Source organism: Helianthus annuus, chromosome 14, assembly GCF_002127325.2.
Source record: "Helianthus annuus cultivar XRQ/B chromosome 14, HanXRQr2.0-SUNRISE, whole genome shotgun sequence".
Lineage (NCBI taxonomy): Eukaryota > Viridiplantae > Streptophyta > Magnoliopsida > Asterales > Asteraceae > Helianthus > Helianthus annuus.
In genome coordinates, this window is record NC_035446.2 from 54,473,276 (window position 1) to 54,488,488 (window position 15,213).

A 15,213-nucleotide genomic window follows, 5' to 3' on the forward strand; every position below is an offset into this window, starting at 1 on the left:
TTGAATATTAGGATTTGAATAATTAATCTTGTATTAATCAAAAAGAGGAATAAATGCTTTGAGAAAACACGGTTTATTAGGAACCCGAGTTAACGGGACTTAAAAATAAAACGGGTTATGATTCCCCACACCCACCAAGTTAACTAGGAATAGTTAACCTAGTTAGTAATGGGTAATCAAATGAAAAGCTATGAGATATAGCTTCTTTTGTAATAAATGAAACAAGAGGGACTAAAAGAGGCAAAAAGGGAAAATGTTTTAATTAAATAAAATACTAACACCAAAACACACACTCTAAGTGTGTCTTCTGGTCGAGATTTCCAGAAGAGCCAAGGAGCTCTCATCTTCAAACCCTAACTTGCTCAAAACCATCAATTGAAAGGCCAAATCAGTCCCAAAATCGAAATCCAAGCTTATATTAGTGATCACCTAAGTAAAGGGGTCACGAGGTATGTCAAATTTTGTCTTTTGATTACATCTTGAAATTTTGATGAATATTAGAAATCGAAATCTGAGCTTGATTGACTGATGTTTAGATGAAATTAGTGATGAAAACATGTCTAGAAGTAAACCCTAGTCAATAACTTGTTGAATTAGTGTTTAAATTATGAAGTTCATGATCATTCATTATGGGTGTTTAATGGGTTTTGTAGAAACATGATGAACACTAGAATCATGATTGTCAAACTAGTGTTATTTGAACTCTATGAAGTTAATCTTGACATAAACCATGAATTTGATGATTATTTAATAAAAGATGTTGAAATTAGCAAAGATAGGTAGCCATGAAGTTTGATTGTTAATTTTATAAAATTATGCACATTAGGTGTTTGTTAAAATGCCTAAATGAAAACTAAAGTGCTAAAATTTAGAATGAAAACACGTATTTAAATGATACGGCAATTATGCGTAACACGAAGTGATAAAGGTTCTAAATGTCATGTTGATTTAGTCTCAATTGTGTAAACCATGCGATTGAAAATAGTTAACTTTGATAAATTAAGTTAATTAATCATGAAGTCGAATAGTAGCTTTGACATAGAAAATAAGTGAGGTGGAATAGTCGTGATTTTAAATGACTAATTTAACCGCCTTGTAAATGATTGACAATAGTTTGACGCCTAACGAGCTAGGTGGAGGCTTGGGAAATGAGCGGTCAAACGAATCAAGCACGAGAAGAAAAGCGTATCTTGGATGCAAGGTAAGTATATCTTACACCAGTCATGTATTTTAGAATATTCTTTTGTCGTATTAATTACGAAAAGACAAATACCTAATTGAGATATGGTGTTCCTGCGTGTAGTCGTACGGAACAGGATAACCAAATATGATAAGAAACCATAGTGATGGCTAAAAATGAGTTAAATCGGTAATTCGATCATATTATGATGAATGAAACATGTACTTTTAATGGTTACCATAAAAGGGAAATCATAATAACCAATAAGGGCAAAATGGTAATATGGTCACACGTTGACCATAACCGTTAGTTTTGAAAGACAATTATGACGTAAGCCATAATAGGCCAAAAAGTGTTAAGAAATGAATTTATAAGTAAAATGACCGTACGGTGTAAACCGGAGCGAGTCATATATACGAGGTGGTAATAAATGTCATCTCACTAGTATAATCGGTCATTTAGACCAAACGGGTCAAAAGGTGAAATTATCACCTTTGACGATATCGACTAATGGGTTGTCGAGTTGTATGATTTTAGGAAATAAATAGCACTTGGATGTTTACATCGCTATTACTTAGCAGCCTCTAAAGCAAGGTATTGAAACGGGTCAATATATTGATCCGAGCCATGTATGTATATTGATACAACTCATCATGTAGAATTTGGAGTTCTATAACAGTTAGACAAGGTTAAATTAAGATATTCGGTTACCTTTTTGGTAAAGCGAATAATTTGAGTTATGATTATGGTGTTTTAGAAACATATTGGTTTCCAAATAAGATTATGGTTAAAAGGTCGGATTTTGGGTCAAACAAGTAATTAAAAGTCCTTCGTCGTAAAAGAAGGGTGAAAATTGACCAAAAATCCCTTATAAGCTAAATTGAACAAACGACCTATAAAGGTTGTTTGAAAACGAGCTTTATGAGTAAATAAATACTTAGAATAAGTATAGAAAATGAAAGATGTAAATACTTGGGTCAAATGACTATATAGGAGTCTTTGCCGTAAAACAATGATCTGAGGGGTAAAACTCGAAATATATAGATCTCCACATTAAATCCACCACAAATACAGTTGTGGTGGAAGATTACTTGGTAAGAAATGTGGAAATATAAAGCTAGGTACGAATGAAAGCGAATCATGTTTAAAATATACTTAAACACCCTTAACGGGTCAAAATAAGCATACGAGCGAAAACGGGTTTAATTTGTGTGAGAAACCTGTGTTTAGAACCTAACATGGTAGATAACATTAATTTGAAGAGGTGCATGTGATATAAGGATCAAACAAATATGTTTGTTTGATAAAATGCATAAACGGGTTAAAAATCGGTATAAAGGTAATGAGTCGAAGGCTTAGAAGTCTCAAAATTTATTATGTAGGATTCTGGATTTTAACTCCATAAGATGGAGAATTAAATTACGGACGCGTAGGAAAAAGAATTGGGTAAAACGGATAAAAAACGAGAGAGTTATGCTCGCTTCCGTGAAATCGAGTCATGCTGGGAATTATGCAGCACCAGCTGCAACACTCTGATGAAATCAAGCCGTGGCGCCGCACGACGGGGAAGGCCCAGGCCGTGGCACGACGGGACGGGGGTCAGTTTCGCGAAAATCGTTTATTTTAACCGTTGATGCATTGCGAACCCGTTTAAATACGTTCTAAGTTACGTATGACTAATCCGACTCATGTTTTATGAGTTTTAGGTAAAACTCTAGCACCGGAGGACGATCAAGCACAATGAAGGACCGAACACGATCAAGAAATAAGCTTTCGCACGACGTTTCGTAGTTAATTTTAAATGACGAACTTAATTACATTATGTTCTAAACTTTTAACTTGTAAAAGGTTTTAATAAACCCGAATTTCCAAAGTATATGTAATCTTAATTACATGATTGTTTTCGTAAAAGATACGTTAAACCTTGATTTATAAGAACGGGTGTTGCAAATACACTTGGTCTGAATCAAGTTGACCTCCAAGATCTTTTTAACCTTCAGCTTGATAGGGATGAAGATGATACTGATTCTTTGGATTTTTAGCTCCAATTCACAGGGCAAATCCGAGAAATGTTGATGAGAGAATAAAGAAAAGCTGATTTCTAAAATTTGCTGATTCCTTGATTTAGTTTTGCTGAAAGTTGTTGAGGCAGGTGATTGTGTTTTTGTAGTTAACGTTTGTTGAACTTTAAGTTGTATTCAAATTCTATGAAGTACGTATGTCTATAAACAGTTTATATTGTCTTTTTGGGTAAAGAGTTAAATTGTATGTAATTGATATATAACCGATAATCTATGTTTATACTTGTCTTTTAGCTATAATAGATAACACGTTTTGGTACAATATCTATGCACGTATCTATATGTTCTATTAATATGTGTTATGCATGCTTGTCTAAGAAACGACTCGTGCTTGCAGCTCTCATTTTTAATGAGAGTACTAAATTCTTTGTTAATAGCATTATTCTCTTAACATCTGTTTACTAACCTTTGTAAATTCTGTTGACTGACCTTTGTAACATAGGTTGACTAACATGCATATCTGTTTACTATTTATCCATCTGGCAAGCTCTATTGGAGATAATGGATAATTTTTTTAAGAAAGTCTGTTGGAAAGCAACAGAGGTTTTTAACAGTTAATAGACAACAGTAGTTTGCTATCAACATAATGGAATTGCTGTTGAATAAACCTATTGACCATTAGTGTATATCAATTTTATAAGTCTGCACTAATTATTTTTTTACTCTCTGTCAATATGGGCTATGCATGGTTTTCTAAGAAACAGATGTTTGTGCTTAAACAGATGTTTGGTCATAAACAGATGTTTCACCTTAAACATATGTTTTGCCTTAAACAGATGTTTGGCCTTCTATATCTGATATTTGGACTTAAACAGATGTTTGGCCATAAACAGATCTGTGGCGTTAAACCAAACATCTGTTTAAGGTCAACATCTGTTTGACTATTGGTCAACATCTGATTGACTTTTGGTCAACATCTGTTTGAATTTTGGTCAACATCTCATTTAGTATTCAACAGAACTTTGAATAACTCAACATCTGTTCAATTTGTTGTTTCGTTTTCTTGAATTCTATGTAATTTTGTAAAGTAGTACAAAAACAAACATTTTTACAAAATCCCAAGTCACCCTATCATTAAAGTTATTTTGTAAAGTAGTTTGCTCTCAACATAATGGAATTGCTGTTGAATAAAGCTATTGATCATTAATTTATATCAATTTTGTAAGTCTGCAGCTCTGTCAATATATGTTATGCATGGTTTTCTAAGAAACGAACCGTGTTTGCACACGGGTCTTACCGCTAGTACTATATAATAAAAGAAACCACTTTATGGACACTTGTCATTATATTAGATCATCTCTTATAGATAATTATCATTTTACTTTTATTTCTTCTAATTAATTATAGATAATCATCCTACTAAATATTATTTAGTTTAATATCTTATATTATAGATAAGTCTCCTACTAAATATTATTAGTTTAATATCTTATGAATAAACATTATTAGTATAATTTCAATGATTTTTATACGTTCATAAATCTTAAGTATAAAACGACTTATTTTACTCTTCCATATTTAGACCATGCACTCTTTACTTTGTTATTTCACTTTACTCCATATTTAGACCATATACTCGGTATTTCATATCCACCTCCCTTTTATAGTGTTGTTTGTTACATTTGTAGTGTTGGTTATCGATCCATGATATTTATTTAATACACTATTAATTCAAAATTATATTTATTTAATATACTATTAATCTAAAATTACATTTACTCAACTCGTGTAATACATGGAGTTTTTAAAGATTTAACTTTTTTTAATTATTTGGTATATAAATTACAATATACGAGGTTCTTAAAAATATAATATTTTTATTATTTAATATATAAATTACATTTATTCAACCCGTGTAATAAATGAGGTTTTTAAAAATATATTGTTTTATTATTTAGTATGTAAAATCACATTTTTTTTCAACCCGTGTAATACACGGGGTTATAACCTAGTAGCATATATGACATGGTTCGTATTATTGGCACACCTTGAGGGATTAAATTGACACCCTTAATACGCATCGTATAGTCCTATACGATGCGTATTGAAGTGGGTTCAAACTTCTATGTCAGTCAAAGGATGACAATGTCCCCTTATCAAAAAGTAATACGCATCGTATAGGCCTATACGATGCGTATTGAAGGTGTCGATTTAATTTTTTAATTTTGCAAGGTAGCTTCCTGTCACGCGGTAGCTTTCCGTCACGCGAACGAAGAAGCAGCACTTTGGACATTTGTTGGTCTTCAAACATCTAGGAAACATTATTTGAGAATACCTCTAATTTATCGAAACTGTAAAATGAGATCCTCCACTGTTGGGTTATCATCTTTCCACCCCATTTTCCCTAAATTTATCGATTCTGTTTTTCTACGGGGATGTAATGCAATGATTCCTCTCAATTGAATAGACAGACACTTGCTTCATAGGACTCACTTGAATCATCTCAGATGTAATAACAGTACGTTTAGCATCCGTTCCTGCTTGAATTGCAGAAAGCAAAGGATAACGAAGATGAACATTGTATTTATCACGAAAGTACTGAACAACCGAGATAACAGCTCCGGTTTCAATAGCTGCATTTGGAACAAGAAGTCCAACAATTCGTTCATTATCTGATGTTGTCTCAACAATATGTAACACCTCGTAAAATCTTACCCAATAAAATAAAGACACGTGTCATGTAAGACAAACGTATCAAGAACCCGGATCAGATAAAAGATGTATGGTAGGATTTAAAAAGGGCGACATGTTATTAAAACACCTCTGAGCGACCCAAGTTATAAATCCCAAGACCTTAAATCGTAATGATAAACATCTGAGATATTTAGCCGGTTATTCCTAAATAAATAAATTCCATTATTAAGGAAATTGGGTTCTTTAATATGTTACTACAAAGTTCTTAATTAAAACTCTTGTTTAAAAAGGATTAAACTTAATATAAATGCATGGCCAACCTCCCACAAGGATCCAAGTTGTGTAAGTGCATGTCTAGACATGCAAAGACTGATTTATGGTCCCTACATTGATTAAAAGACCCAAGATTCGGAGACTCCAAAGTTGCATGGTCAAAACTTGGAAGTTTGCAAGTTTTTGGATTCTGGTCATCGGATACGGACCGTATGGCTTTAGGCTTACGGTCCGCAAGTGCTGCAACTGGGGGCGATATAATCCAAGGTCGGTTACGGACCGCAAGGCCAAGGGCTTACGGTCCGTAAGAGGTGCTTACGGTCCGCAAGGCTTTTAGCTTACGGTCCGTAAGACAGTCGCTGGCAGCAGAAAATGGACAGATGCCTGTTCAGCCTGTTGCACCGCCTTACTTGAGTGGTTTTCGAAATCAGGAGTTGGGCAACTAGTTTTGGCATCATAGGGGGCACCTGGATTCATCTGGGATCAATCCTAGACTAAGGTGTAATGATCCCATGCAATCTTGTTTGCTATATAAGGTGGCCTTTTTGTTGCAACTTTCACTTACTCGTTTGCAACTCTTTTCAAGCATTTTTGGAGCTCCTCTGATCAGCAACAAGCCTTCTTAGGATCCCTAAGCATACTTAGGACTCTTGTAAGTGTCCTTAATCCTCTTAAATTCAGTTTAGCTTGGTTAATTAGCTAAAAGTCAAATCATCGTAATTAAGGTTTGACTTCAAGATTAATCACTAATTATCCAGTCAAATCTCGAATTAAAAATACCTATGAGTAGGTAATTATGTGGGTAATAAACCCTTAAAAGGGTACCTTCTGATTCCCACTCTAACTAGGTCAATTGTCGGGTTAAACTTGATCTTAAAAAGTTAACAGAAAGTTTAATTTCAAATTAATGCATAATTAGCAATGTAGGATCCATGTAACCTGTTTTATCATTAATATAACTTGGTAATTATTGTAAGAACATGTCTAAACATGTTCACCCCGACAATTTTCAGTTTAGGCTCGGTTCGGGACCGAAAGTCGCATCGTTTGACTTATACTTTGACTTTCATTTCTGACCCGTTTAAGCCTAGTTTAGGATTGCCTTAGAGCTTCTTTTGGACCTGGTTACATGTTAGTATAACCCTCTGTGATTATACGGCTTGGTTCATTAGTTGTCCAATTATTATGCGAGTTTCCGTTAATTGCCTAAATGTTGACTATTATGCCCTTTTCACCTTAAAATGTGATTTTTGAAAAAGTAAAAGAGTAGGAACGTTCACTACTGATTTATAAACTTGTACCCAAAATTTGATATCAGTGAGTCTAGAATAGGAGTTATGCTCATTAGCGTAAATAAGAAACTTTCTAGTAATTTAATGGCATAATTAGCATATAGCATATCTAAACCCAATTTTTGATTTCAAACTTTTTACCTACTGATATAAAATAATACTTTGGGATTTTTGTAGATTTTTATTTACTTTTAGGCTGAGCATAACTTAGAATTCTAAGCTTATTTCGGTTACTAGCGGTTTTGCCCTTTCGGGCTATAAAATGAGTTTTACAAATCCTTTTGATGGCAAACCTTTTTCTACTGGTCTAATATGATAAGTAAATTATTATGAGCCTTCTGGAAATATAAAAATATCAGCCTTCCTTTCAAAACCCGGAAATGGCTCCAAGTCGCCTTTTTAGCATTCTTAACGCATAGTATGCGTCAAAACTATTTTAAACATATAAGGTTTGATACTTACTGATATATTCAGCAAATTTTTATATTTTAACAGTAAGCAAAAGTTTTGAACTCAGATTTCCAGTTTTGACCTTTTAGGCTTATGTGAAATTACTAAAATGCCCCTACGGTGCATAGTATGGTTATAATTAATAAATTTCACATATATATGATACCCTATTGTTATGACTTATCAAATTAAGTATATTTACTGATTAAATCAGAACTGTAACTCAGATTACTAATTAAACTCTTTTATAACCTTTTAAATGACCAAAATGCCCTTTCGGGACATAGTTTGAGTTTAAAATCATTTTGGGCATAATAGAAGATATCTTACTGATGTCACAACATATTTAAGGCATATTAACTTAGGAAACTTGTATATGATTCATATGGTTGCTCGTTACGCACTTTTCGCGTTCGGATCGGCTTATGTAACTAGTTTACATATATTAGCCGAAGTGGGTCAAACCATATAATTTTTTGTCTCAAAATCCAGAATGTGTTTAAGTTACCCGTATTAAACAAGCATGCAAGCTTCTCGGGTCATAACCACATTCTAAACCGGTCTTCGCCTTCCATGCGATTGAATCGTATTCTTTCTTTAAAACTAACCGGTATAAGCTTAGGCTAAATTAAAGACCCGTTAGGATTCTAATAGGTTATTATAAACCTTCGTTCCAGAATAGGAGACCCGGTAAAAGCTATTTGCACTTGCTTATTGTGACTATACTTGCTCAGGTAAATACTTTTAACTTATTTTCCCTATACGGGCTTGGGGTACGGTATATAAAATACCGCTTGGTCGGGCATTAAATCTTTAATCAAATGAAGGTTAAATCATTGAAATGACCCGTTAAAATTGTTTTGTTTGCTTAAAGCCTTTGGGGGATTAATGACCATGTCCAGAATATCCTTGGCATCATTTTACGAAATGGCCACGACCTAAGCGTGCGGGTGTAGGCGTACACCCGTTAGTGCATAAATAAATATTAAGGTATAACCGCCGGTTTTGGGTTTAACCGCTGCGGGACTATACCATATGGTGTGTCTATTGATATTTAATCCGGTGTCAACCCGGGCTACTGAACGCATAAGAAACATGTAATTCTTTTACAAGTTTATATTCAAATAATTATCCCAAGTTATAAAAATCTTTTTGTGCCATGTGCATTCAAATCAATTTTAAACCTTTTCAAAATGAGTCAGTTAAATTGTATTTACCAGTGCAAACTGACGTATTTTCCCAAAAAGGTTAAGTGCAGGTACTACTCGTAATAGGCTGACCTCTCCTTAGCATCAATAAGAGTCTCGCAAGCTTGGATGCATTAAGTCTGTTGAACAAGTTTCCTTTTTATTTTGATCCGCCTGTGGATCTGTTTCAACTACTTTGTGATACTTAAATATTACAATTTTATTTGGTTGAAATAAATCTTTTGCTTCCGCTGTGCATTTAAATTTGTGTTGTTTGACTATGATGATATCAACTACGTCACGATACTCCCCACCGGGCCCACCGGTAATACGTGGAAATATCGGGGTGTGACAAATATGAATGCACCCAACGAATATCTACAATCCAATCAATGCACATTATGTGTTTAAAATCAAAGGTCCCATCATTACAACCACTTGTTTGAAAATGGCCAGGAGAGTTGAAAAAACTGCAATTGGAATTGATCTTGGAACAACATACTCTTGTTACCATATGACACATGATAAAATCGCTTCTCTAGACAATCTGGGATTATGTTCCGCAAATTGAGAACCACATATTTGCTTCAAGATTTACTTCTAATGTCCAAGTTTGATCACATTTGACTTCATCTGCGGCAGTCCAATGACTTTCTTCCCACATGTCTGCACCGTGATCTTCATATTCTTGGTTCAATACCAACTCATCTTTAGTAGTGTTTGTTTGAGAACCTGATTTAGATAAACAACGGTTCTCCAATTCCAGATCAGTAATGTAAGGAGAAGCGTTGAGATAATGGACATCCATCAAGCTCAAAAAGAAAACTTATGTTTCCCATAGTCATAAACGATTGCGGTTTGTATTTCCAATAGCCACCGTTTCCGTAGTAAAAAAACGGTTGCGGTTTGCACATTCAATCTTCATTGCTTCATTAAAATTAACAAGGCGGTCTCGGTTGCATGAAGCTTTGATGTATGTTGCTAGTTAAATCCACAATCAATGTATGTTGGTTAATTGTAAGTATTGCATTTGCGTTAACACACCTCATTTCATGTTTTTTTCTCTTTTCTTCGATTTCAACAAATATTTACAATAATCAGCAAGCAAATACACAACGGTTCTCCAATTCTAGATCAGTAATGTAAGGAGAAGCGTTGAGATAACGGACATCCATCAAGCTCAAAAAGAAAACTTGTGTTTCCCATAGTCACAAACGATTGTGGTTTGTGTTTCCCATAGCCACCGTTTCCGTAGTAAAAAACAGTTGCAGTTTGCACATTCAATCTTCATTGCTTCATGAAAATTAACAAGGCGGTCTCTTTGCTTCGTCCACTAGAACTATTTATGTATGCATTCTTTTGGTAGTTAAACCAAACAGGATCAGGTATCGGAGAACGTGTACTTAAAAATTCGGTCAAATAATGGCCAATAAGAAACAAATCTGTAAAAACTGATTACTATGAATTTCTCAAAAATACCCCTTAAATGTTTCCTAGATGTTTGAAGACCAACAAATGTCTCGGAAGTACTGAACAACCGAGATAACAGCTCCGGTTTCATCACTTGAATCATCTCGGAAGTACTCAACAACCGAGATAACAGCTCCGGTTTCGTCACAAGAAGTCCAACAATCCGTTGAAACCACATATTCGTGTGTTTCACATTATACGTTTCAAATCAAGGGTCCCATCATTACTACCACTTGTTTTCAACAGGGATGTAATACAATGATTCCTCTCAAATTGAATAGACAGACACTTGCTTCATAGGATTCACTTGAATAGTTTACCGTGGAATGCATCCTTATTTCTGTAAATAGCACAAACAAGCATGCCTTGAACGAGTCTAGAACACTCGTAATCCTCAAACGGCTTTGAAACCAGACTTAATCTATAAAGAAACTATTCGATTTCACGGTGAGTGGAGAAATTAGCGACTGAGAAACTGTTCGACACAGGCATGCATCAGGAAAGAAGCATATAAAGAACCTTCAAAAGTTAGAGAATATACAGACTTCAAAAGTTAGAGAATATACAGACTTCAAAAGTTAAACATATTTTATTAGCTATTATACCTCGTTTAATAGCAAGATAAGAAGGATGAGATATCGGCAGTTAGCTCGAAGAAATTTCTCTCGATCATTCAACATGTGTGATCGTGTCAAGATCTTTATCTATCATGTCATCGACCAACTGCTCAAAATCCCTTTCGTTTCTCATGTTAGGGAGAATGTTCTCGAAATTGAAGTAAAAGGAAAATGGTTGCTGAAGTTTCGTCTTCTATGATGATTCGAAACATTCCGAATAACTACACAATGTAAACGTGGAATTCGTAATGATTTTTCAGAATTAAACGCATGTTCATGACAAAACAAGGATCGTTCTAATAGATTAAAGAGATTAAACAGTCATGTGTTAACGCAAAAGCAATACTTACAATTAACCAACATACATTGATCATGGATTTTACTTGAAACCGGTTTTACCTCATGAAAAGGAAAGAAACAAAGATTTGTTGCATATTGATTAATGAAAAGATTTGTTGAAATCGAAGAAAAGAGTAAAAAAGATGAATTGAGGTGTGCATTCTTTAAATCTGAATAAGTTGGTATGTGTTCATATCAGCGTTGTTTATCATCATGTGTGAGCATTGGAAGCCCGACAAACAGTCTTGCAATTATATCGTGTCAAGATGTTTATCTATCATGTCATCGACCAACTGCTCGAAATCCCTTTCGTTTCTCCCACTGAAAGGGGTGCTGGTCTTTTCTCCCACTGTGCAAACTTCCTAAAACAACATTCAGGTAGATGAAGTTTCAGTCTGCACACATTCTCACTCAACGAATGTTAGGGTTTCGTTTCTTCATGCTCTAACTCTGTAGTAAAAAACGGTTGCGGTTTGCACATTCAATCTTCATTGCTTCATTAAAATTAATAATGCGGTCTCGATTGATAGCTTCCGTTTAATTACATTCATACGTCACATGATAAAAGCGCTTCTTTAGACAATCTAGTATTATTTTCTAACTAAACCCTTGAATCCCAATGCTTCTCTAAAAATATTTGTTTCTTTTGTTAGTGTTTTCCATAGTCACAAACGATTGTGGTTTGTATTTCTCATAGCCACTGTTTCCGTAGTAAAAAAACGGTAGCGGTTTGTACATTCAATCTTCATTGCTTCATTAAAATTAACAAGGCGGTCTCGGTTTCATATTATAGAGAGACCTTTAAGTACGGATCCTACAACTGCATTTGGAACAAGAAGTCCAACAATATGTTCATTCTCTGTTGTTGTCTAAACAATATGAATGCACGGAACGAATTTGACAATTGTGACAGCTTAATAAAAGTATAAATCACCTCCAATCCTTTCCTGGTCAAATCACACATTACAAAGTTTAACTTATCGTGTGTTGTAGTTTTGAAAGATGACCGAATAGAGATCTGAGTAACAAACTGTGGAGAACTTGTTTGCGTTATCCTTCAACATACGCTAAAATACTCTAAAATACGAAAAAAAAACTCTAAAATACGCTAAAATACGGTATAATACGCTAAAATACACTGAAATACATTAAAATACGCCGAAATACGTAAAAATACGCTAAAATAGGTTAAAATAAGCTAAAATACATTAGAATACGCTCAAATACGTCAAAAATACTATAAACTATGCAACAATATGTTAGAATACGTCAAAATAGGCAAAAGTACGTCAAAATACGCGACTAATGATATTTCCACACGCGTATACATATAACACGGAACTATGCAGTACAAGTGGATTTCAAACAAAACTGTACGTAATCATAGAATACGATATTCGCACGCAACCGAACGTCACCGAAACGATGTATGTTGAAGGTATACGTCATAAAACAACAAAATATGAGAAAGTTCATCAAAAAACGACACGTATACGCGTTGAACCGAGGGAAACACGATAAAACTAAATTTCAAATTATGCTATATACGATCGTATAGGCCTATGCTGTATCGTATATCGGCTTAATACGCATCGTATAGTCCTATACGATGCGTATTAAACTTTAAATTTTCTCAAAAATACCCCTGAGTTTATCAGAAAAACAGGGGCATTTCAGTAATTTCCTCGATTAATACGCATCGTATAGGCTTATACGATGCGTATTAAACTATGAATTTCTCAAATATGTGTTTCAAATCAAGGGTCCCATCATTACAACCACTTGTTTTCAACGGGAATGTAATGCAATGATTCCTCTCAATTGAATAGACAGACACTTGCTTCATAGGACTCACTTGAATTGTCTCGGAAGTACTGAACAACCGAAATAACAGCTTCGATTTCATCAGCTGCATCGTTTACCGTGGAATGCATCCTTATTTATGTAAATCGCACAAACAAGCATGCCTTGAACGAGTCTAGAACACTCGTAATCCTCAACCGGCTTTGAAACCGGACGGAATCTATGAAGAAACTGTTCGATTTCACGGGGAGTGGAGAAATGAGCGACGGAGAAACAGTTCGACACAGACATGCATTAGGAAAGAAGCATATAAAGAACCTTTAAAAGTTAAAAAAAATACATACTTCAAAAGTTAAACATATTTTATTAGCTATTATACCTCGTTTAATAGCAAGATAAGAAGGATGAGATATCGGCAGTTAGCTGGAAGAAGTTTCTCTCGATCATTCAACATGTGTGATCTAGAGGTCGGTCTCGGGTGGGAATAAGGTATGCAGATAGATAATCAGGTGTTTCAATAGAATTCCCTTGTTAACAATGTCCTGTTAATTATTTCAGATTCTGCCAACCCGTTGTTATAAAGAGGGTGGGTGCATATTCTTTGTTCTTCATTCAACAACTATCAATTCCCAACTCAACCGTCTTCCAAACGAAGCTACATTTTCACTCTTCTAAGGCCCCGAACATACCTGAAACATGAGCAACCGTAATTATCTAATTCAAGATAAATACATGGATAAATGCGGGATTAACTTATACTTTATAACAATTAAGGGTTGTCCTACCGACTACCCGTCAGTGGGTATTAGGGTTAAAATAAGGGAAATGAAAAAAAAGTTGTTTATATAGTTAGGTTTTCAAATGAAAAAAAAGTTGCTTAGGCCCAGGGACCACAAGCCCAATACTAGTGTGTTGAGCGGCCCGATCTCATCTCCGAAGCCCGTTTTCAGTCCCGAGCTTCATGGATTGTTGCAAAATAAAACTTTAGAGTCGAAACACGAGAAATTACGTCGGAAATTGATGTTTGACGCGTTCGTTTGTCGGTTGCATTAAAATCGCGTAAAATGTTTTGTTTGTCGTTTTCAATCCTTTTTTGATCCGGTTTCGTCTACGGATATTAAAATTTGAAAAAAAAAACTAAATACATCATAATATATTAATATCGTGACATAACTCAAGTCCGGTGCTTCCATTTCATTGTTGATCGTCGGTGCGTTATTGTTTCCGTGTTTTTCGTTTACGTTTGCGTTTGTGCCATTCAAAAGCATGATATTTTCGCAAAACCAAGTTCATGTGTATAAGTTATACGTATAAACTTCATATTTGTCAACGTTGTCAGTATTTTGTCTGGTGTTTGATACGTGGTCGAAAACCGGTGATTGTAATTGTTTAATTTGATGTTTTTACACAAGTTTTAATTTCGAATAGCCTACTTTTGATTAGATACTTGTTTTGCAGGTCTAGCAGAGTTTAAGGAGCTTTTCGGGAGCTTTACGGGTCACCGGGATGAAAAACGAGCCATCGGGATGTGAAACGGGTCAACCGGGAGCAAGTAATGCGAAAAACGAAGAATCAGAATTGGGGGCACCGTCGCCGACGCCCATATGGGTCGTCGCCGACGGCTGGTGTATATCTCCGTCGTAAAAAATGTCCGTAGGCAGCAACATTGGCCGTTGGGTGCATCTGAATAAACACACACCGTCGCCGACGGACACATCCACCGTCGGCGACGGCTCCTCCAAGTTGATGTCGCGTTTACTTGTTATTTTTGATGTTTGGATGAATGAAAATCATCTCTCACCAACCAATTCGGGGGTTACACTTATTTTGGAGTTTTGAAACATATCTTGGAGCCTATTCTTATCAACTATCATCCACCATTCACCT